The following is a 22180-nucleotide window of genomic DNA, read 5'->3' as shown; positions in this document are numbered from 1 at the left end:
GAACAAAGTCAGACAAGCATAAATGCTTTCTGATGCTTTCTGATTAAGTTAGAGGATGAATTAGGGTCCGTTTCCACTACAGCGAATCTGCATGCGTTTTCTGCATGCAGATTCGCATAACCCATTAAAAATAATGGGACTGTTTCCACTTGTGCGGGATTCTGTGCGGTTTGTCATGCAGGAAAAATCTGCACGCAGAACCATCAGAATTCGCACGCCGTAAACCCGCACGCGAATCGTCGGTAATGTAACTAAATAGGAAAACCGCAAGCGTATTAGTCCTGCGGTTTTCCTAGCGTTTCCGCTGAAAAACCCATGTCAATGCTTGCCGGCATTGACATGGTTAAAATCGCATAGCGAAAACCACGAGCAATTCCGCGTGAAAATCTGCATGCTAACGCTAACGAAACCGCATGTTGATTCGTTGCCGCGATTTTCGCGTCAAAAACGCAACGCACAAGTGGAAACGTACCCTAAAGCCGTTCTAAATAAAATACAAAGTCAGCTCTCAGAGTAAAATAAGTGTACTTTAGGAACGTATAATTTCTAAATGAATAATAACACTTATGCACAAAAGCAAATATGCTAACCGTATGGGCATATAAAAAGTAGGAAAACATGTTTTTATTGAATATTATGTCAGGGTTTTATACCGCTTTAACAGTAGTTTTGCTTTAAAGAGAGCACGAGGCGGAATGATAATACAAAAAAAAAAAAAAAAAAAAATACTACCTGAACCAGGTCTTCTCTCTGAATCCATAAGTCTGCTCCTTGCTGTCCTACGTCGCTCCATTCGTCCGCTGGGTCGAAGGGAAGTTTACTTCTTTTCTAACATGGCCACAACCCCACAGGTCAAGATGCTGCAGCACCTCAGTTCTCACACAGAGAGCTGAGAGCTGTGCTGCGGCACCAAGAGGAAGGGAAGGGGCGGAAAGAGGTGGGGAAGGGCTCGAGGCAGGGGCAGAGAGAAGGTGGAAAATGGACAGTACCTAATGCTGGAGTGGGCATTCTGCAGGAGTGACTCTCCTGCAAAGGACACGCCTTCCCTTGTTAGGATGCAGAAAAGCTGCTTGTGGGGCACAGCAGAGGGAAGGGGGAACAGAAAGCAGTGCAGAGAGGACACAGAGGCATGTCACTGAGCAAGGAACATGTCCCTATGTCCCACTTGTAACAGAACATCCACCTAGAGTAAGCATTTAGCATTCATATGCATAAGTACCAACAGTCCTTCATTTGAAAGGACAGTCCCCTCTTCTCTACTCACTTGTCCCCTTTTAAAGGTCTTATGTGTAGCTCTGTATAAATAAATATAATAATTTATATGCTACAGGTGTTTACATGAAATCTCAGAACTGATGCACTGGCTATTTTAAATTGCAATGTTTTTCCAATGTTCTTTTGTGTCCACTGCAGGCTCTGCAGAGGTATGAAATATTGGCTTTTGCTTATAAATTCTCCAAGGGCCTCATAACTGGAGATGTTGCTGGGAGCATGTTGTCTTCTTATATATTTTTGGTCTAAAATGCTTTCTTTTCCCTATTTCAGAGGTATGCATAGGTATTTAGCAATACAGTATGAAAGCAGCTTCCCTGGTGCAAGGAGGGCTATTACTGCTCATTAGTAATACACAATCTCTCAAAACACTGCGTATTACAAAAGGCTACATCGATGTGTGTATAAATCTATACATATATGTCCATAAAATCACAGTAACATACCGTGTTAATTTCAGCATTCATAAGCTAGGAAAACCAGCAAACTCAGAAAAAAAATAAAATCGCAAGGCCTTTTATGCCAAAATACAGATCTTTCCACTTCAATAGGGATATGAAATCAGAATAAACCATGTATGCGAAGGCTGAAACAACAGTGACACACAGTGGCTAATCTCTGTATAGCAATGTTGTAAAAACTGCTTCAGCAAATAAGGTTATTTTATGTTGCACAGTATAACATAGTTAGGGAGAAATCTAATTAAAAATGAATGTAAAAGTAAAAAAAGACCAATATACAGGCGTTGGACAAAATAATGGAAACCCCTTAAAAAAATCAACAAAATATATTTAAATATGGTGTAGGTCAACCTTTTGCGGCAATTACAGCCTCAATTCTCCGAGGTATTGAATTATGCAAATTGTGAATCGTTTCCAAAGGAATTTTCGCCCATTCTTCAGTTAAAACACCCTCCAGTACTTTAGATATGATGGCAGCGGAAATCGACTTCTTACTTGAATCTCTAATAACGACCATAAATGCTCAATAATATTGAGGTCTGGGGATTGTGTTGGCCAGATGAGATGCTTAACTTCATGAGAATGTTCCTCGTGCCATTCTTTAACAATTCTAGCTGTATGGATTGGGGCATTATCATCTTGAAAGATGGCATTCCCCTCCGGAAACAGTTCTTGAACCATAGGATGAACTTGGTCGCCCAAAATTCCTAAATAGTCTCGGCTGTTAATTCTTCCATGAAGGGAAATCATTGGCCCGGCGGATTTCCAAGAAACAGCACCCCAGATCATCACAGAACCCCCGCCATGTTTTACGGTTGAGAGAAGGCAGTCTGGATGAAATGCTTCTTTCGACTGTCTCCAAATGTACACACGGACGGAGGTCGGCAATAAGGTAAACGATGATTTGTCAGAGAAAAATTACATTTTCTACAGCTCGAGGGACCAATTCTGGTGATTTCTACACCACTCTAAAGGCTTTGAAACATTTGTCTTTTAGAGCAGAGGTTTTCTGATTGCAGTTCTTCCGTGGAATCCAGATTTGTGCAGCTCCTGACGAACATTTTTTTGTGGAAACCGGGTTCTGTAGGTGTTCATTCAGCTCTGCAGTGAGTTTAGGAGCCGTAGTCTTGCGAGCTTTTCTAACAATTCGATTTAGAGTCCGACGGTCTCTCTCAGACAACTTCGACTTTTGGCCACAACTGCGCTTTGCTGAGGATGTTTTTCATTCTCTTTTAAAGGCAGTCATTACTTTTGAGACGGTACCTCTTGAAATGCCAAGCATTCGGGCAGTTTCTGTTACAGTAGCGCTTGCCATACAAGCACCAACTATTTGGTCTCTTTGAAAGTCTGAGAGATCTGCCATTTTTATAAATTATAACCAACTTTTGTTTAAATATCTGTAAAAAAAACAATTATTTTAACCATTTTACCCCCGCCCGTACGGATTTCTCCATCCCTTTTTCCATCCTTTAATCCCCAGGAACGGAGAAATCCGTACTTTCCACGCTCCCGCCGCTGCCCGCGCTCCCGCTCGCTCTAGAGTGCACTCCCTCGGGTAAACACGCTACCCGCCACTCGCCCGGAGATCAATGAACGGGAAAATCCATTCCCGTTCGTTGATCTAAGCCCCGCAATGATCCGCTGCTTCTCCTCTAAGCAGCGTGATCATTGTGAAAGAAAAACCAGTTCCCAGCCTCCTAGTACTTCCTCCAAGCGTAATTAAAAAAAAATTAAAAAATGTACAATTAAAAAAAAATACATAAATAGTTACCTTAGGTACTGAACTTTTTAAATATTTATGTCAGGAGGGTACAACACTGTTACTTTATAAACTATGGGCTTGTAACAAGGGATGGACGCAAAACTGAAAAAAATGCACCTTTATTTCCCAAAAAAATATTGGCGCCAAACATTGTGATAGGGACATAATTTAAACGGTTTTATAACCGGGACAAATGGGCAAATACATTTCATGGGTTTTAATTACAGTAGCATGCATTATTTAAAAACTATAATGGCCGAAAACTGAAAAATAATATTTTTTTCCCACATTTTTCTTATTTTCCCATTAAAACATATTTAGAACAAAATAATTCTTGGCATAATGTCACACCTAAAGAAAGCCTAATTGGTGGCGGAAAAAAACAAAATATAGTTCATTTAATTGTGATAAGTAATGATAAAGTTATAGACGAATGAATGAAAGGAGCGCTGAAAGGTGAAAATTGCTCTGGTGCTCAAGGGGTAAAACCCCTCAGTGGTGAAGTGGTTAATTAAACAGATCAAATAACAAAAAAAAAAAATTAACATATGTCAAATTTTGATTGCTTAAAACATGTTAAAAGATTATGATGCCAAAATGTTTCCATTATTTTGTCCAACCCCTGTATTTAAAGAGAACCAGAGACGAAGCACCCTCATGTATTTTACCATATATATCAATGGGGACATGACAGTAAACCCCTGCCCCCTTGTGGCTCTGCTTTGCTGCTTCAAGGATAAATAGCAGGAAAACAGAGCCACAAGGGGGCAGACTTGGGCTTGAAAAGACATCACAGAAGACTGACTCGGCTATAATCATTCTGGGCAAAGCTAGACTGAATGCTCAGTCTGGGATTCTTATCAGGGCTGATAAAAGGCAGATTTAGCAGAGAAGAATGAAACAGAGAGCAGGGTAAGTGTTTACTGTCATGTTCCCATTGATCTATATGGTAAAATACATGAGGGTGCTTCGTCTCTGGTTCTCTTTAAGGAGTATGCTAAAAATGTATGAAAGCTGCCATAGATGGGGGGCGTGACCTGGCTATGAAGCAGTGAGGACGCGCGGCGCCTGAGCTCCACAGAGTCTAGTTATCCTGCTTGATCCTGCCTGCTACGGACGGCTCCCCTCCTTACTTCTCTGGTGGATTATTGCTGGTGCACTCCCTGGGCATACTCCGAAGTGCAGTCATGGCCTCTCCCAACGGCACATCGGTCTCAGCACGCCTCGCCAAATATGCACATGGCGACTCTAAAGATGGCGGCGGCGCTTCCTCCCCCTACACAGAACCTCCGACACAAGACCTGCTGGACGACACAATCCCGCTGGAAGGGGTTGAGGAGGGCGCGGACACATCGCCTACATCACCCATGAATGGCCGCAGTGAGTACCCACATGCACATGTAGTTGCTGGGACAGACTCCAGGGACAAGATCTTCCAATGTTCACCTGTCACACACCTTGTTAGGCCTATGTCTAGGCCTCCGTGCCGGTGCTCGCCTCCTGCAGGTACACCACTCCTGCCTCAGTGCAGTACAATCGAACAAACGGAGACAGCACACAAATGGCTTCAGTCAAATAACTGTATTGAATAGCATGCAGAGGCACACATACGACATGTTTCGGGCGGACCTGAGGAAGGGCTCCGCCCGAAACATGTCGTATGTGTGCCTCTGCATGCTATTCAATACAGTTATTTGACTGAAGCCATTTGTGTGCTGTCTCCGTTTGTTCGATTGTACTCCAGGGACAAGATGGCTGCAGACTCTGCACTAGGCCCAAACATAGCCGCAGAACCCTCCCGCTTGCAGTTACTGGAGGCCATTATGGAGCTTAAGTCCTCTCTTACAGTCAAGCTGGACGTTATTCAGACTGAACTAACATTTGTAAAAGCAGATATGCAGAAACTCCGAGATCGCACCAGCGATGCGGAACAGCGAATCAGTAACCTTGAAGATGACGTTAGGCCCCTACAATCCGATATGCACTACCACAATAAGATTGCTGATGCACACTCCTTTAAATTATCTGATCTTGAAAATAGATCCAGGAGGAACAATCTGCGTTTTGTGGGTTTTCCCGAAAAGGCTGAGGGCTCTGCTACTGAGGAATTCTTGGAGGACTGGATTGTCGCCACGATCCCTGATTTTAAACCTTCCAGGTTGTTCTCGATTGAAAGAGCGCATAGAATCCCGACTGGCTCCCCTAAACCTGGAGCACCACCTCGCCCCCTGATAGCTAAGCTTCTTAATTACAGGGATAAAACAGACATCCTGAAAGCTGCTAGAGTGGCAAAAACACCAATTCAATTTAATGGAACTGATATACATATATATCAAGACTTTTCGCTGGATGTACAAAAACAAAGGCTGGCTTTCCAGGACATTAAAAAATTACTACGTGAAAAGAATATCAGCTACAGTATGATGTTTCCTGCAAAGCTGCGTGTAGTGCATGATGAACGTGTCTCCTTCTTCACAGATCCTCGTGATGCGATTAAATGGCTGGAATCCATTGGCATAAGCAGGCTGAAAGCTATTATGCCGGCACGACATCGTATGTAACTAAGGCTCGTAGTGACCGCTCGATTGTCGCGAGCAGATGTACTTTACTTAAAATCCACGGTTAATTGGCCATAGCAATATCATTGTTCCTCCTTTTTCACGTCCCTGTGTGTTACGGACCTCATATGCCCTATAGCAAAACATGTTACCAGTATGAGCTATGTGCTCTGTTTAACTCCAGAATAATGCATACTATATGTTGACTATACTGCTGCCCTGTTCAGACTGCCTATTATTACTATTACACCCTCTGCACTTAGTATTTACGAGCAATTTCAAATGTTTATTGCCAACTTGTCCAGTTTAAAGGATGGTACTATACTGGTGCAGCGTTGAATTACACTATGGGAGCAATATGCTTTATGGGACACTGTTATGCTTCAGTTGCACTGAGAGGTAGCCGTCTGTAGGCCATATGTGCCAATAGACTCTGGAGTTGTTTTCTCTAGTCAACGCCTCTATATGCTGCAAGGGTTAGGGAACGAAGTGGGTTGTAGTTGTAGACAGCTTGCGGGGTGGGTTGGGGTAGGTTGGGGGGTAGTTTTTGTTTCATTGACAGTGTTGTTGTCCGGCAGGTTATGCTTTTCTACAGCTAAATGTACGAATTCGGAATATCTCTATCCATTTCATGACAATGGCTGATTTTAAAGTTATGTCATGGAATGTCAGAGGCATGAATCATCCCATCAAACGACGCTTAGTCTTCGACTATATGAAAAAACATAATCCAGGTATTATGTGCCTCCAAGAGACACATTTGGTGGGTGCTAAATTAATTAGTCTCAAAAAACCCTGGATAGCTAGTGTTTATGCGGCGCAACATTCCAATTACTCTAGAGGAACTGTTATCCTGGTTGCAAAGTCGGCTCCCATCAAAATTATTTCCGCCTACTCTGATCACCTAGGCAGATTTGTTATAATTCAATTCTCCTATGAGGGTCGGATTATGACAGTTGCCTCAGTATATGTTCCTCCCCCATTTCATGTCTCTGTCCTGGAGAAACTGCTTTTACACATCTATGATATGGCACCTGCCCCCCTACTGTTATGTGGAGACTTTAATAATATTTTGAAACACACACTAGACAGGTCCAGCACAGGTGATCAGCGAGGCCATACGACATTTAAGGATTGGGTGCAAAAGCATAATCTGTATGACATTTGGCGCTGGAATAATCCAAACAAAATCACTTTCTCTTGCTTTTCTGATCCCTCGAGATCCATGTCACATATTGATCTAATGCTTGGCTCACATGATATGTTGTTTAAACTTGAACATGTTAACTATCTTCCCCATGGGATCTCGGACCACTCTCCCTTAATCGGTGTTTTGGATGCAATTTCTGGGTCTGGGGCCAGAGGTCTGAGGCTGGGTGCTAGTTGGCTCCGGGATGAAACTGTACTAGAACATTGTAAAACACAAATGTCTGAATATTGGCACCTGAACCAGGGATCCACCTCAATGGATATAGTCTGGGATGCCTCAAAGGCAGCCTTGCGGGGTCATTTTGGGCATATAAAAGGTATCATACTCAAAAATGATGAAGCATATATTAGCTCCACTGAGGCGTCCATGGTAGTGGCCAAACAGGAATTTGAACACTCTCGCTCTACAGTTAGTTACCAGGCCTGGATTAAGGCCAGAAGGGATCATGAGTTAAAGCTGTTAAACAGAGCCAAACGTAAAGAATTCATAGGCCATCAGAAACTATTTGAATGGGGTAATAAGTCTAGCAAAATCCTGGCGAACCTGGTCAAAACTCAGGCCCCCTCCATTGCAATACCCAGGATTCTATCTACAAATGGGCAGGAGTACTCTACCACCACTGAAATTTTAGCTGTGTTCAAAGATTTTTATAGTAACCTATACATGGATACACCCACCTCCGCCCAAACATCTGCTTCTCAGTTCCTGGCAGAATGTTTAATGCCCACCATGGATGATTCAGATAGATTAGTGTTAGATGCGCCACTTACCCTTGAAGAAATTTTAATGGCCATAAATGGTCTCAAATCCAATAAGGCCCCAGGCCCCGATGGGATACCCGCAGAGTGGTATATAAAAAGTAGGACAATTACTGCCCCTATGCTACTTAAAGCCTTTAATGAAGCCTTTGAGTCCGGCTCCCTGCCTGTATCCATGAGAGAGGCACATATTACTCTTCTTTTGAAGCCGGGCAAAGACCCGGACTCTTGTGACTCTTATAGACCCATTTCGCTATTGAACTCAGACGTCAAAGTACTTGCTAAGGTTCTGGCGAACAGGCTGAAACTTGTGATTGGAAATCTTATCTTCCAAGATCAGATAGGATTTATTCCTGCCAGATCCACTAAACTAAATCTCAGGAGACTATTTGTTAACCTCCAGCACTATCATTGTAATGCGGGCTCCAGAACCCTTCTGGCGCTCGATACAAATAAGGCATTCGACACTGTCTCCTGGCATTACCTGTGGGCAGTGCTGGGTGCCTTTAACCACCCTGGCGTTCTGATTAAATCGCCAGGGTGGCTGCGGGAGGGTTTTTTTTAAATTAAAAAAAAACTATTTCATGCAGCCAACTGAAAGTTGGCTGCATGAAAGCCCACTAGAGGGCGCTCCGGAGGCGATCTTCCGATCGCCTCCGGCGCCCATAATAAACAAGGAAGGCCGCAATGAGCGGCCTTCCTTGTTTTGCTTATATCGTCGCCATAGCGACGAGCGGAGTGACGTCATCGACGTCAGCCGACGTCCTGACGTCAGCCGCCTCCGATCCAGCCCTTAGCGCTGGCCGGAACTTTTTGTTCCGGCTGCGCAGGGCTCAGGCGGCTAGGGGGGCCCTCTTTCGCCGCTGCTCGCGGCGAATCGCCGCAGAGCGGCGGCGATCAGGCAGCACACGCGGCTGGCAAAGTGCCGGCTGCGTGTGCTGCACTTTATTTGATAAAAATCGGCCCAGCAGGGCCTGAGCGGCGACCTCCGGCGGTGTTGGACGAGCTGAGCTCGTCCAGACCGCTCAGGTGGTTAAGATAGGAGCAGTATTCAAGAAATGGGTGCAGCTCCTATATACCGGCCCGGTAGCACGTGTTAGAGTAAATAACAAACTCTCTGATCAATTTGCTATAAATAGAGGCACCCGTCAGGGTTGTCCTTTGTCACCCCTCCTTTTTGCCCTCGCAATGGAGCCACTGGCGGCCTATATACGTGAAGATCCAAATATAGGAGGTTGGAAAATTAATAAAGTGCAGGAGAAAATCTCCTTATACGCGGACGATGTTTTATTATATCTAGATAACCCGGGTACTTCCCTGGGAAGGGTGCTGGAGGTTTACAGATCCTTTGGGGTAATCTCTGGGTTAAAGGTTAACTGGTCGAAATCAATACTATTCCATGTGGACCCAGTACCTCCTGAGGCAATACTACCCAATCAGCCCCTGCAAGTAGTCTCCACCTTTAAATATCTGGGTATTACCATTTCCAGACACAATGAAGCATACATAAAATACAATCTGACCCCACTGCTTGTTAATATTGAAGGGAAACTGAAGAGATGGTCTACGCTGCCCTTGGATCTGCTCGGTAGAGTGAACATAATCAAAATGATTATTGCCCCAAAAATTTTATATGTTCTTCTAATGTCCCCATGTTGGATCTCTGATACACATTTCCGCAATATAAATGCCTTGGTGCGGAACTTTCTATGGGCTGGTAAATCTCCCAGATTATCACTGGATGTCTTGCGTATGCCTATTAACTTGGGTGGTCTTGCTTTGCCACACTTCCAATTATATTACTTGGCGGCCCAACTTACTTATGTTAGAAGATGGCTGCACTATATTAGAGATGACGCTTCACTTGATGCCGAAGCTGACATAGCCTCCTCTTTTGAATCGCTCTGTAATGTAATCTACAGGGGCGGTATTATCTCTTATGAAAAGATCTCGATACTGAATTACTCTCTTAAAATCTTTCACAAATCTATGAAAATCACTGGCGATAACCCCAATAAATGCTCTCCTAGTTCCCCAATCTGGGTTAATAAACGCTTGCCTGAATTCTTATCTATTGATGAGATAGGTTTCTGGGCCCAGAGGGGGGTCAAGTACGTTCACCAACTTTATCAAGATGGCATATTCAAGACATGGTCCCAAATGAGGGCAGAATTTGGTCTGCCCAGACACTCTATATTCAGATATTTCCAAATTAGACATGCTGCCCTGTCCCAATTCAAGTCTCTGGAGATGCAATCAACGCCAGGCACAGTTGAAGGCTGGCTACTGACCAAAGATGGAGATGGGCTCATCTCTAGATTATACTCTAACCTGATTGTCTATAAATGTTCCCCTCGTCTGAGCGGATCCAGGGCACTGTGGGAGGACTGGGGCGAAGCAATTACACGAGAAGAGTGGTCTGACTTTGCAGAAACTTATATGAAAACTGTCATTTGTTCGAGAGATAAATTGGTTCAGATGCGCTGGTTTCACCAGATATATTTTACACCAGTTAAAATCTCTAAATTTTCCAGTGTGGTCAGTGATGTGTGTTGGAGATGTGGGCATAGCCCAGGTACTTTTAGACATATGACATGGGACTGCGGGGTGATACAGGCATTTTGGCATGGAGTCACATCCTTTATGAGGGATACTTTAGGCCTTCCAATGATTACCTCATACAAGGCTTATTTGCTGGGTATGATAGGAGATTGGCCCCTGAGTAAGCACAAAGCAATACTCATTAGATTACTACTATTCTATGCCAAAAAAACTATTGCCATTGAATGGAAACAAACCTCAGAACGCCCCATTAGTCTGTGGAAGAAACAAATTAATAATGCTCTCCCTTTATATAAATTGACGTGGATGGCGAGGGGATCTTCATCTAAATTTGATAAAATATGGAAGATATGGCTGGATGCATCAGAGTCAGCAGTGGACAATTTAGACATTAATCCACATATACTAGATACAATATAATTTCCGCTTTAGAGAATGGAATGGATGTGCTTCTTTCATATGATGCCTTTTGTGTCGATGTTTTGTTTAAATGCCTTTGACTATTCCACTCTTATATATGAACGTTTACCAGCTTTTCCTCACTAGCTCTGTCTATTAATGTAGCGTACAACATGCATTTGCAGCTGTATAATGTATATTACTGTGTCGGATACCCACTGTCAATGTTGGGGTTTTCTGTTTTTGTTTGTTTGAAAACCAATAAAAATACTTTAAAAAAAAAAAAAAAAAGCTGCCATAGATAACATCATTTAAAACAAAACCCTGAGCTGTCAAAATGACCCATTTAGAAGGAACACGCATGCAACTACTTTATTATTACTTCAAATTTATATAGTGCTGATATCTACAGCACTATGCAGAGATATATACTGTATATTACTCATCCCAAGAGAAGCTCACAATCTAATCACTAGTCAAGCTCTACTATCCCTACCATAATCACCAGGGCTGCAGAGTTGGTACAAAAATCATCTGGCTCAGACTCCTCTGTTTATGTAACCATCAACTTCAGGTACCCAAAATTGCTCCGACTCCTCAGCCCTGATAATCATAGCCTTATGTTTTTTGGGAAGTAGGAGGAAACTTAAGTGTTGAGAGGAAATGTATACAAACACAAAGCGGACATACAAATTGCGTACAGATCGTGTCCTGACCAGAAATTCCTGTCAGTTAGGGTTAGGTATTGGTAAGCGTAGGGCTGTTGTGAATATGGGTTAGGTTTAAGTGTACAGAGCGGCAAATTTTAAGGTGGCGGTTGGGTGGGGAAAGGGGCCGATTAGGTTTAGGTATCAGTAGAAAGGCAGCTAGTGTGAGATTAGGTTAGGCAAAAATAGTGAATTTTGTGGCAAAGGGGTCAGTTAGGGTTAGACATCCTTAAAGGGACGGCTCATGTGAGATCAGGGTCAGGCCTCTTGCACACTACATGCGAATCAGATTTTTTATACTTCCGGTTTTGGAATCCGATTACAAATATTAGCGTCATCTAGTACGTTTTTTTAATCTGAATCCAAAATTGGATCAGATAAAAAAAAAAAAAAAAAAAAAATCGGAATCACATGCAGTGTGCAAGAGGCCTCATGCGATTCCGATTGCTGGTTTTTAATCAATTTCAACATGCGATTCCGATTTACTATTTTTAATCAGTACTACATGCTGCGTTTTGTTTTGTTTTTTTTGCGTTTTTCTTTTTGTTTTAATAGCATCCAGGGAAAATCAGAATCGCAAATCGGATTTGCAGTGTGCAGGAAGCCTAAAATACCGGTAATAATTACAGATATTTTACTATCGGTATTTAGGCACTGACAATAGTAAAATGGCATATTTCTTTGGTGCCCAAAGCACTGCGGTGCCCTTTTTAAATGTACACATTCAACCTTCTGTGCTTTCCTAGTGTTTGCTGCAGCATGTCACATGCTAGGGCAATGCCAGCCTATGAAGATGTAGACTGTTTTTCAATGTATTTCTGGCATTCTCATTAATCTCCCACCATACCTCAACCATTGCTGCAACCATTTGGCGAACCATTGCCCAAAAGTAGGAAGAAAGTCCCGGATAAAGGCAATTCTTGGATTTTTCCCCTCCTTGTCTCTCAAAAAGAAAATTGTGCCCCTCACTCTGCAAATCATTCCTCATACTAATCTAAAGGCTCTTCAACTTCAGGGGTCATGTAACCCCATCATTCAGACTGGGCTACACCAGGCTGGCTTCCTCTTGTCCATATGTGGCAAATGTAATTATAATATCAGAGTGAGAAGTAACTACCTGGGAAGCTACCAGCCTGGAAGCCGCTTCTAACTGCGGAGAGAGTCGGAAATACTGCAGGACGCCAGCCGAGAGCGTGAGACTGCAGGCCAGGCACACACTCTGCTCAGAAGGGGAAGCCTTGAGTTATTCGCACATCAGTGCACTCAAGCTGTATAACACGTTACTTCTTTACTTACTTGGAACATAAGTTGGTGTTGAACAGACGGTATATCTGCAGTGGCATTTTCTACCTTTTAAGCATGACATTAAGCAGGACACTGAGAAAACTGGAGTGGATGACAAGACAAGACAAATAATATTTATATTGCGCTTTTCTCCTGGCGGACTCAAAGCGCCAGAGCTGCAGCCAGTAGGATGCACTCTATAGACAGTAGCAGTGTTAGGGAGACTAAGGTCTCCTACTGAATAGGTGCTGGCTTACTGAACAGGCAGAGCCGAGCTTCGAACCCAGGTATCCCGTGTCAGAAACCATTACACCATCCAGCCATTACTGCGGATGGATTTTTATTTTTTTATTTTTTTTTTTTTAGTTTTGAGTTCTGCATATTATTTTTATTTTCACTTTTTATAGATAGCGTTTTAGGATTAGTCTATTTCTAGTCTTTTTGAAGGGTGTGCATGTGATGAATGAATGAGAGTGAGTGAAGTATTGAACAACTTATGATTTACAAAGCCTATTGACATTGTTGATTTATATTCCCCTTCCTCTCTTCCTTTTATGGCAGGGGTCTCAAACTCGCGGCCCGCAGGCCATTTGCGGCCCTTGATACAATATTTTGTGACCCACGCCAGCAAAAGCTTCCTTATAGTTCGGTTCAGTGCTCCCAAGTAATCCGCCACATCGTCGCCGCTAAACGAGGACTGCAGAGCCCCCAAATCGCCCGGGGGGCAATCCGCCCGGCATTTCCTGGCAGGGGCAGAGCTTTCAGCTTCAGCTCTGCCCCTCCTGACGTCAATCGCGGCGCATCGCCGCCTCTCTCACTCTTCCTTCACAGAGAGGGGCAGGGAGAGGCGGCGATGCGCCGCGATTGACGTCAGGAGGGGCAGAGCTGAAGCTGAAAGCTCTGCCCCTGCCAGGAAATGCCGGCGGATTGCCCCCCGGGCAATTTGGGGGCTCTGCAGCCCTCGTTTTGCAGCGGGGGCCTGGCGGATTACTTGTAATGGGAGCACTGAAGCGAACTATAAGGTAAAATAGGCAAAATAGTTCGCTTCAGTGTGAATTTGATCTTGAAATAAAAATCAATGCAAGGGACGGGACGGGGGGAGGGGGCGGTTGCTGCTGATTTACTTTTTTTGTGAAATCCCTTATGCGGCCCAGCCTCATCCTGACTTTGCCTCCTGCGGCTCCCAGGTAATTTGAGTTTGAGACCCCTGTTTATGGTTATAGCATTATATTCTAATGTTTTATTTTTTTGGATAAATAAAAAATATTTAAAACTTTGACCACTCTAAGTCCACCGCTACTCTTTAATATTATAATTACTCTGGCAGTTTGCGTGGAGTGGGATAAGGGGGAACCCCATCTCATGAGAGACCATCAGCAGGAGGAAAAATAGGATTGTTTTCTATACAGATAGACTTTTTTTCTTGGCAGCGCCCTTCAAAAACATAATTTTTCACAAGTGGCAAATTACCATTCCTTGGGCCTCTTTCTCTTGGGGGACAATAGAATGGAGGGTTGACAGACAGCACAACAAACTAGTCCCCCAACTTCCTATACCACACCCCACATTGCAATGCTGCATCTCACAATCATCAGTGCTGAAGAGACACTGGCCCATTATGCAATTCACTTTTTGACCTAAGTTTTCTCCAAGGAGATAATGTTTCATCTTCGATTTAAAATAAGTTTCCTGCCCTTTTTAACTAAAAAAAAATACCAAAAAGTAGGTGAAAAAGTACTATCAAAATTATTTTGAGTATGTTCTTGCTTTCTGGTGGCTTAAAAAGCTTAAAATTATCACCTAGGAGAAAATTCAGGTGAAAAGGTGAATTGCATATGGCCCACTGCCTTCTGTAACATAAAACAGGATGGAAGGCAAAATGCTCAGATAGCTACAACCTCTCCTATGGAAAAGTAGCTGATTGGTACAATGTGCCCCTTCCCATAAAACATTGCAGGAGGTCAGGCTACTAGATGCCCATCCCCCAGGAAATTCCAAGGATAAAGCCTAAGGGCCTGAGCCCACTGACGCAGTTGTGTCCACTTTTGAGTTAAACATCAATGTTAGAGATGCTGAAAAGCGGGCAGAAGCGGATACAACTGCATCAGTGGGCTCAGGCCCTAATTAGACTGAATTACATTCACCTTGTTTAGTAAGTGTAAGGCGATTTAGTTCTTGGTGAGGGAGATCCTAGTAAAACTGCCAGAAACTGTAAACCCTGGCCCTCCACTTTAAAGATTGCTGTCAAAGTATATTGTTTTGTCAAACTGAAATCAAAGCAAAATTAGACAAGTTTAGTTTTGCTTGTATTTCACGCACACTATATCGATTTGGTGTGAAATCAGTTTAATGAGAACTGCCAGCTCATAATCAATTCCAATATTTCATCAGTAGAAAAAAGAAATAACTACAGCATATGGGAAATGTTCACCAAACGAACCAACTCCTCTGCAGTAGAGAAAACTATGACACTACAGAACACCACCAAAGCATGCATCATAATTAATATGAGGAATAATAATAATTCCCGTATTTGTATAGCGCTTTTCTCCTGTCAGACTCAAAGCGCTTGCAAGGTAGCCATTAGCGCACACTCAGTAGGCAGTAGCAGGGAGTCTTGCTCAAGAACTCCTTATTGAATAGGTGCTCGCTTACTGAAATAGGAAGAGCCAAAATTTGAACTCCAATGTCAGAGACAGATGATCTGACCATTACATTATCCAGGAATCCCACCCATCGTCCTCCATGTAATGTACCGGCCCCTTTAGGTACTTATTATATGCATTATGGTCTACATCTGTAGAAGCTACAGAGCTCCAACAGTTACTTCCTTAAAGAGGAAAGTTCCTTAAGCCCCCTTGAGGCCGCTCAGCCCCTCGCCGTCTCCCTGGGTGGCCCCTGTCCCCCACAATTCGTCCCGAAAGCTTGGCCGAGTTGCGCTTCATCGCACATGTGTGGCTGGACCGCGTGGGCTCCCACGGCTGAGAGAGTTATGCGCTTGCAGAGTAGTTCTGCGCAGTCCACTTCCGGATATGGGAGCGCGACTGGTGTGTGTTCTCAGCCGAGCTGCGCATGCACGACAAAACGAGACGTGGCCAAGCTTTTGGGCTCAATTATGGGGGGACAGGGGCCACCCGGGGAGACGGCGAGGGACAGGCAGCCTCAAGAGGGCTTATGGTACATTCGCTTCTCGTCTCAGGTACACTAAGTAAATCTGCAACTAAACACTTAGCTGCTAAAGGAAATAGCTGTCTTAAAGAGAGTTTGAAGCCTAATAAAATAATTATTTTTACCTGCTACTTTTGTTAAGCAATATCAGCAGTGCTGAAACGCCACATCCCGCAGCAGAATGAGGGCTTTATACTCCCCAAATACCGGGGCAAAATTCCACGACTTTCCGGGTTGTAAATTTTGCTGCCCGGGGAGGCAGAGCTTTGTGCTGTAGCTCTGCCTCTAGTGGAGTCAATCTAAGTGCGGATCTCCGCCTCTCCCCGCCCCTCTTCGTAAAAGAAGATTGAGTGGGGCAGGGAGTCGGGGATCAGCGGATATTGAGTCCAATAGAGGCACAGCTACAGCGCAAAGCTCAGCTGCTACCAGGAAGCGCTCCCCGATTTTTGCCCCAGGGATTTGGGGTGTATAAAGCCCTCGTTCTGCCGCAGGAATGCAGCGTTTTAAAACTGGCCATATTCCTTAAGCTAAATTACAGGTACAAAGAAGTATTTTATTAGGTTTCAGACTCTCTTTAAATGTCTATTGGCAAAAAAAAAACAAAAAAACCTTTCATGGAGTTATTGGTAAATAATAATAGAAATGAATAAGCAGCTTCTCAAATCAGCAATATAGATGGTCAGTAAGATGATAATTATTCTGGCTGGCATTAGGCCTGAACGATTTTGGGAAAAGATTGAATTGCACGATTTCTGTCAGAAATTGTGATTTCGATTCACGATTTTCTTCAAAATCAAGCTATAGCATGTGCCTCATCCAGACTTCCTCTGTGCAAAGGAGGGGCGGGGCGGAGCTGTGATAAATCTTAAGCCCAAACTCAAATAGACAGGGGACTAAAATAAAAAAGTTAGACCAAGTCAAGGCCAATGGGGTGGGGAGTTATCATGCCACTGTCCCTTGTTTCCCCATGCGGCACGTATTACTGGGGGGGGAGGGATATATGTCATGTCACGGAGGCGGTGGGGACAGTTAATGTTAGGCATGGGATAGGTAGTGTAAAGGTAGGCTGTGGGAGGTGTTGCGCTGATACACATGCACACACACTTAATTCTCTATCTCGCACCCACTGATACACACATACACACACTTCTTCATCTTGCAGCACTCACTGATACACACAGATGATCTTGCAGCACACACTAATATGCACACAAACACACTTCTCCAGCACTCACTGATACACACACAGATATACACACAGTCACGCACTTCAGTCTTGCTTACTCAAATCTCCCCCATGCTGCGCAGAACCACATGCTCTCTTCTCCTGTACGGCAATGACAACTTCTGGAAGGTGGGAGGAAGGAGGGAGGGAATTCTTTCTCTGATCCCTGCTTGCATGGGAACTGCTAAATAATGGGGAATGAAAAGTCAGACCAGACATTAGCCTAAATAGCCATTGTGTCTCCTGGTGGTCTGCAGAGTTGCGTTATTAAACAATCAGGGCCGGAGGAAATTAGTGTTTGCCACCTAAGTGAGAGCGAGAGCCTGAGCCGCCTCCTGGGCTGATGACAGAGGAGGAGGAGGGGGAACTAGGCAGAAGAAAAGATAGAGAGCCTGAGCCGGCTCCTGGGCTGATGACGGAGGGGGAGGGGGAACTAGGCAGAAGAAAAGATAGAGAGCCTGAGCCGCCTCCTGGGCTGATGACGGAGGGGGAGGGGGAACTAGGCAGAAGAAAAGATAGAGAGCCTGAGCCGCCTCCTGGGCTGATGACGGAGGGGGAGGGGGAACTAGGCAGAAGAAAAAATAGAGAGCCTGAGCCGCCTCCTGGGCTGATGACGGAGGAGGAGGAGGGGGAACTAGGCAGAAGAAAAGATAGAGAGCCTGAGCCGCCTCCTGGGCTGATGACGGAGGGGGAGGGGGAACTAGGCAGAAGAAAAGATAGAGAGCCTGAGCCGCCTCCTGGGCTGATGACGGAGGAGGAGGAGGGGGAACTAGGCAGAAGAAAAGATAGAGAGCCTGAGCCGGCTCCTGGGCTGATGACGGAGGAGGAGAGGGAACTAGGCAGAAGAAAAGATAGAGAGCCTGAGCCGGCTCCTGGGCTGATAACGGAGGAGGAGGAGGGGGAACTAGGCAGAAGAAAAGATAGAGAGCCTGAGCCGCCTCCTGGGCTGATGACGGAGGAGGAGGGGGAACTAGGCAGAAGAAAAGATAGAGAGCCTGAGCCGCCTCCTGGGCTGATGACGGAGGAGGAGGGGGAACTAGGCAGAAGAAAAGATAGAGAGCCTGAGCCGCCTCCTGGGCTGATGACGGAGGAGGAGAGGGAACTAGGCAGAAGAAAAGATAGAGAGCCTGAGCCGGCTCCTGGGCTGATAACGGAGGAGGAGGAGGGGGAACTAGGCAGAAGAAAAGATAGAGAGCCTGAGCCGGCTCTTGGGCTGATGACGGAGGGGGAGGGGGAACTAGGCAGAAGAAAAGATAGAGAGCCTGAGCCGCCTCCTGGGCTGATGACGGAGGAGGAGGGGGAACTAGGCAGAAGAAAAGATAGAGAGCCTGAGCCGCCTCCTGGGCTGATGACGGAGGAGGAGGAGGAGAGGGAACTAGGCAGAAGAAAAGATAGAGAGCCTGAGCCGCCTCCTGGGCTGATGACGGAGGAGGAGAGGGAACTAGGCAGAAGAAAAGATAGAGAGCCTGAGCCGCCTCCTGGGCTGATGACGGAGGAGGAGAGGGAACTAGGCAGAAGAAAAGATAGAGAGCCTGAGCCGCCTCCTGGGCTGATGACGGAGGAGGAGGGGGAACTAGGCAGAAGAAAAGATAGAGAGCCTGAGCCGACTCCTGGGCTGATGACGGAGGAGGGGGAGGGGGAACTAGGCAGAAGAAAAGATAGAGAGCCTGAGCCGCCTCCTGGGCTGATGACGGAGGAGGAGGGGGAACTAGGCAGAAGAAAAGATAGAGAGCCTGAGCCGCCTCCTGGGCTGATGACGGAGGAGGAGGGGGAACTAGGCAGAAGAAAAGATAGAGAGCCTGAGCCGCCTCCTGGGCTGATGACAGAGGAGGAGAGGGAACTAGGCAGAAGAAAAGATAGAGAGCCTGAGCCGCCTCCTGGGCTGATGACGGAGGAGGAGGGGGAACTAGGCAGAAGAAAAGATAGAGAACCTGAGCCGGCTCCTGAGCTGATGACGGAGGGGGAGGGGGAACTAGGCAGAAGAAAAGATAGAGAGCATGAGCCGCCTCCTGGGCTGATGACAGAGGAGGAGAGGGAACTAGGCAGAAGAAAAGATAGAGAGCCTGAGCTGGCTCCTGGGCTGATGACGGAGGAGGAGAGGGAACTAGGCAGAAGAAAAGATAGAGAGCCTGAGCCGCCTCCTGGGCTGATGACGGAGGAGGAGGGGGAACTAGGCAGAAGAAAAGATAGAGAGCCTGAGCCGACTCCTGGGCTGATGACGGAGGAGGAGGAGGGGGAACTAGGCAGAAGAAAAGATAGAGAGCCTGAGCCGCCTCCTGGGCTGATGACGGAGGAGGAGGGGGAACTAGGCAGAAGAAAAGATAGAGAGCCTGAGCCGCCTCCTGGGCTGATGACGGAGGAGGAGGGGGAACTAGGCAGAAGAAAAGATAGAGAGCCTGAGCCGCCTCCTGGGCTGATGACGGAGGAGGAGGGGGAACTAGGCAGAAGAAAAGATAGAGAGCCTGAGCCGCCTCCTGGGCTGATGACGGAGGAGGAGGAGGAGAGGGAACTAGGCAGAAGAAAAGATAGAGAGCCTGAGCCGCCTCCTGGGCTGATGACGGAGGAGGAGGGGGAACTAGGCAGAAGAAAAGATAGAGAGCCTGAGCCGGCTCCTGAGCTGATGACGGAGGGGGAGGGGGAACTAGGCAGAAGAAAAGATAGAGAGCATGAGCCACCTCCTGGGCTGATGACGGAGGAGGAGAGGGAACTAGGCAGAAGAAAAGATAGAGAGCCTGAGCTGGCTCCTGGGCTGATGACGGAGGAGGAGGAGGGGGGGGGGGGGAACTAGGCAGAAGAAAAGATAGAGAGCCTGAGCCGGCTCCTGGGCTGATAACGGAGGAGGAGAGGGAACTAGGCAGAAGAAAAGATAGAGAGCCTGAGCCGCCTCCTGGGCTGATGACGGAGGAGGAGAGGGAACTAGGCAGAAGAAAAGATAGAGAGCCTGAGCCGCCTCCTGGGCTGATGACGGAGGAGGAGGGGGAACTAGGCAGAAGAAAAGATAGAGAGCCTGAGCCGACTCCTGGGCTGATGACGGAGGAGGAGGAGGGGGAACTAGGCAGAAGAAAAGATAGAGAGCCTGAGCCGGCTCCTGAGCTGATGACGGAGGGGGAGGGGGAACTAGGCAGAAGAAAAGATAGAGAGCCTGAGCCGGCTCCTGGGCTGATAACGGAGGAGGAGAGGGAACTAGGCAGAAGAAAAGATAGAGAGCCTGAGCCGCCTCCTGGGCTGATGACGGAGGAGGAGGAGGAGGAGGGGGAACTAGGCAGAAGAAAAGATATAGAGCCTAAGCAGACTCCTGGGCTGATGACGGAGGAGGAGGAGGGGGAACTAGGCAGAAGAAAAGATAGAGAGCCTGAGCCGGCTCCTGGGCTGATGACGGAGGGGGAACTAGGCAGAAGAAAAGATAGAGAGCCTGAGCCGGCTCCTGGGCTGATAACGGAGGAGGAGAGGGAACTAGGCAGAAGAAAAGATAGAGAGCCTGAGCCGCCTCCTGGGCTGATGACGGAGGAGGAGGGGAAACTAGGCAAAAGAAAAGATAAAGAGCCTGAGCCGGCACCTGGGCTGATAACGGAGGAGGAGAGGGAACTAGGCAGAAGAAAAGATAGAGAGCCTGAGCCGGCTCCTGGGCTGATGACGGAGGAGGAGGGGGAACTAGGCAGAAGAAAAGATAGAGAACCTGAGCCGGCTCCTGAGCTGATGACGGAGGGGGAGGGGGAACTAGGCAGAAGAAAAGATAGAGAGCCTGAGCCGCCTCCTGGGCTGATGACAGAGGAGGAGGGGGAACTAGGCAGAAGAAAAGATAGAGAGCCTGAGCCGGCTCCTGGGCTGATGACGGAGGAGGAGGAGGGGGAACTAGGCAGAAGAAAAGATAGAGAGCCTGAGCCGACTCCTGGGCTGATGACGGAGGAGGAGGAGGGGGAACTAGGCAGAAGAAAAGATAGAGAGCCTGAGCCGGCTCCTGGGCTGATGACGGAGGGGGAGGGGGAACTAGGCAGAAGAAAAGATAGAGAGCCTGAGCCGGCTCCTGGGCTGATGACGGAGGGGGAGGGGGAACTAGGCAGAAGAAAAGATAGAGAGCCTGAGCTGGCTCCTGGGCTGATAACGGAGGAGGAGAGGGAACTAGGCAGAAGAAAAGATAGAGAGCCTGAGCCGCCTCCTGGGCTGATGACGGAGGAGGAGGAGGGGAAACTAGGCAGAAGAAAAGATAGAGAGCCTGAGCCGCCTCCTGGGCTGATGACGGAGGAGGAGAGGGAACTAGGCAGAAGAAAAGATAGAGAGCCTGAGCAGACTCCTGGGCTGATGACTGAGGAGGAGGAGCTAGGCAGAAGGAAAGATAGGCTGCTGCAGGGAGTCAGTGAAAGCCGCTGAGCCGCTATTTGTACACAGAGCTGCGCAGAGCGGGAGGGCGCAGGTCCGGTGGAATATCGTCAAAAACCGCCACTGTGGCGATCACGGAATGGTCGTTTTCATGATCGCGATTTCGATATCAAAACGATAAATCGTTCAGGCCTAGCTGGCATGCAAATTTAAATTTAGAAGGTTTACATTTTTTTTCCAAATAGAAATAGGAATATCCATGGATATTTGGGAGGGGGAAGCCTCTGGACCCTCTAGAGCTGAGTTCCCCATCCCGGTCCTCAAGTCCCACCAAAAGTCCACGTTTTGCAGGAAACCACACACAATCACAGGTAAAGTAATTTGTGTCTCAGCAGAGCTGATTAACTACCTCTGTGGATTTCTACAAAACATGCACTGTTGATGGGCCTTGAGGATAGGGTTGGGGAACACTGCGAGGCTTCCCTGGCCACACTGTG

The 22180-nt window shown here is 46.5% G+C and overlaps 1 protein-coding gene across 2 annotated transcripts in view; it reads right to left on the bottom strand.

The window, feature by feature from the left end:
- Positions 1 to 22180, bottom strand: part of NDFIP2 (Nedd4 family interacting protein 2) — a 165229-nt gene that overhangs the window by 46982 nt on the left and 96067 nt on the right. The window lies entirely within an intron of this gene.

Source organism: Hyperolius riggenbachi, chromosome 2 (genome assembly GCF_040937935.1).
Source record: "Hyperolius riggenbachi isolate aHypRig1 chromosome 2, aHypRig1.pri, whole genome shotgun sequence".
Classification (NCBI taxonomy): Eukaryota; Metazoa; Chordata; class Amphibia; order Anura; family Hyperoliidae; genus Hyperolius; species Hyperolius riggenbachi.
This window is presented reverse-complemented; position numbering and strand designations above follow the sequence as displayed.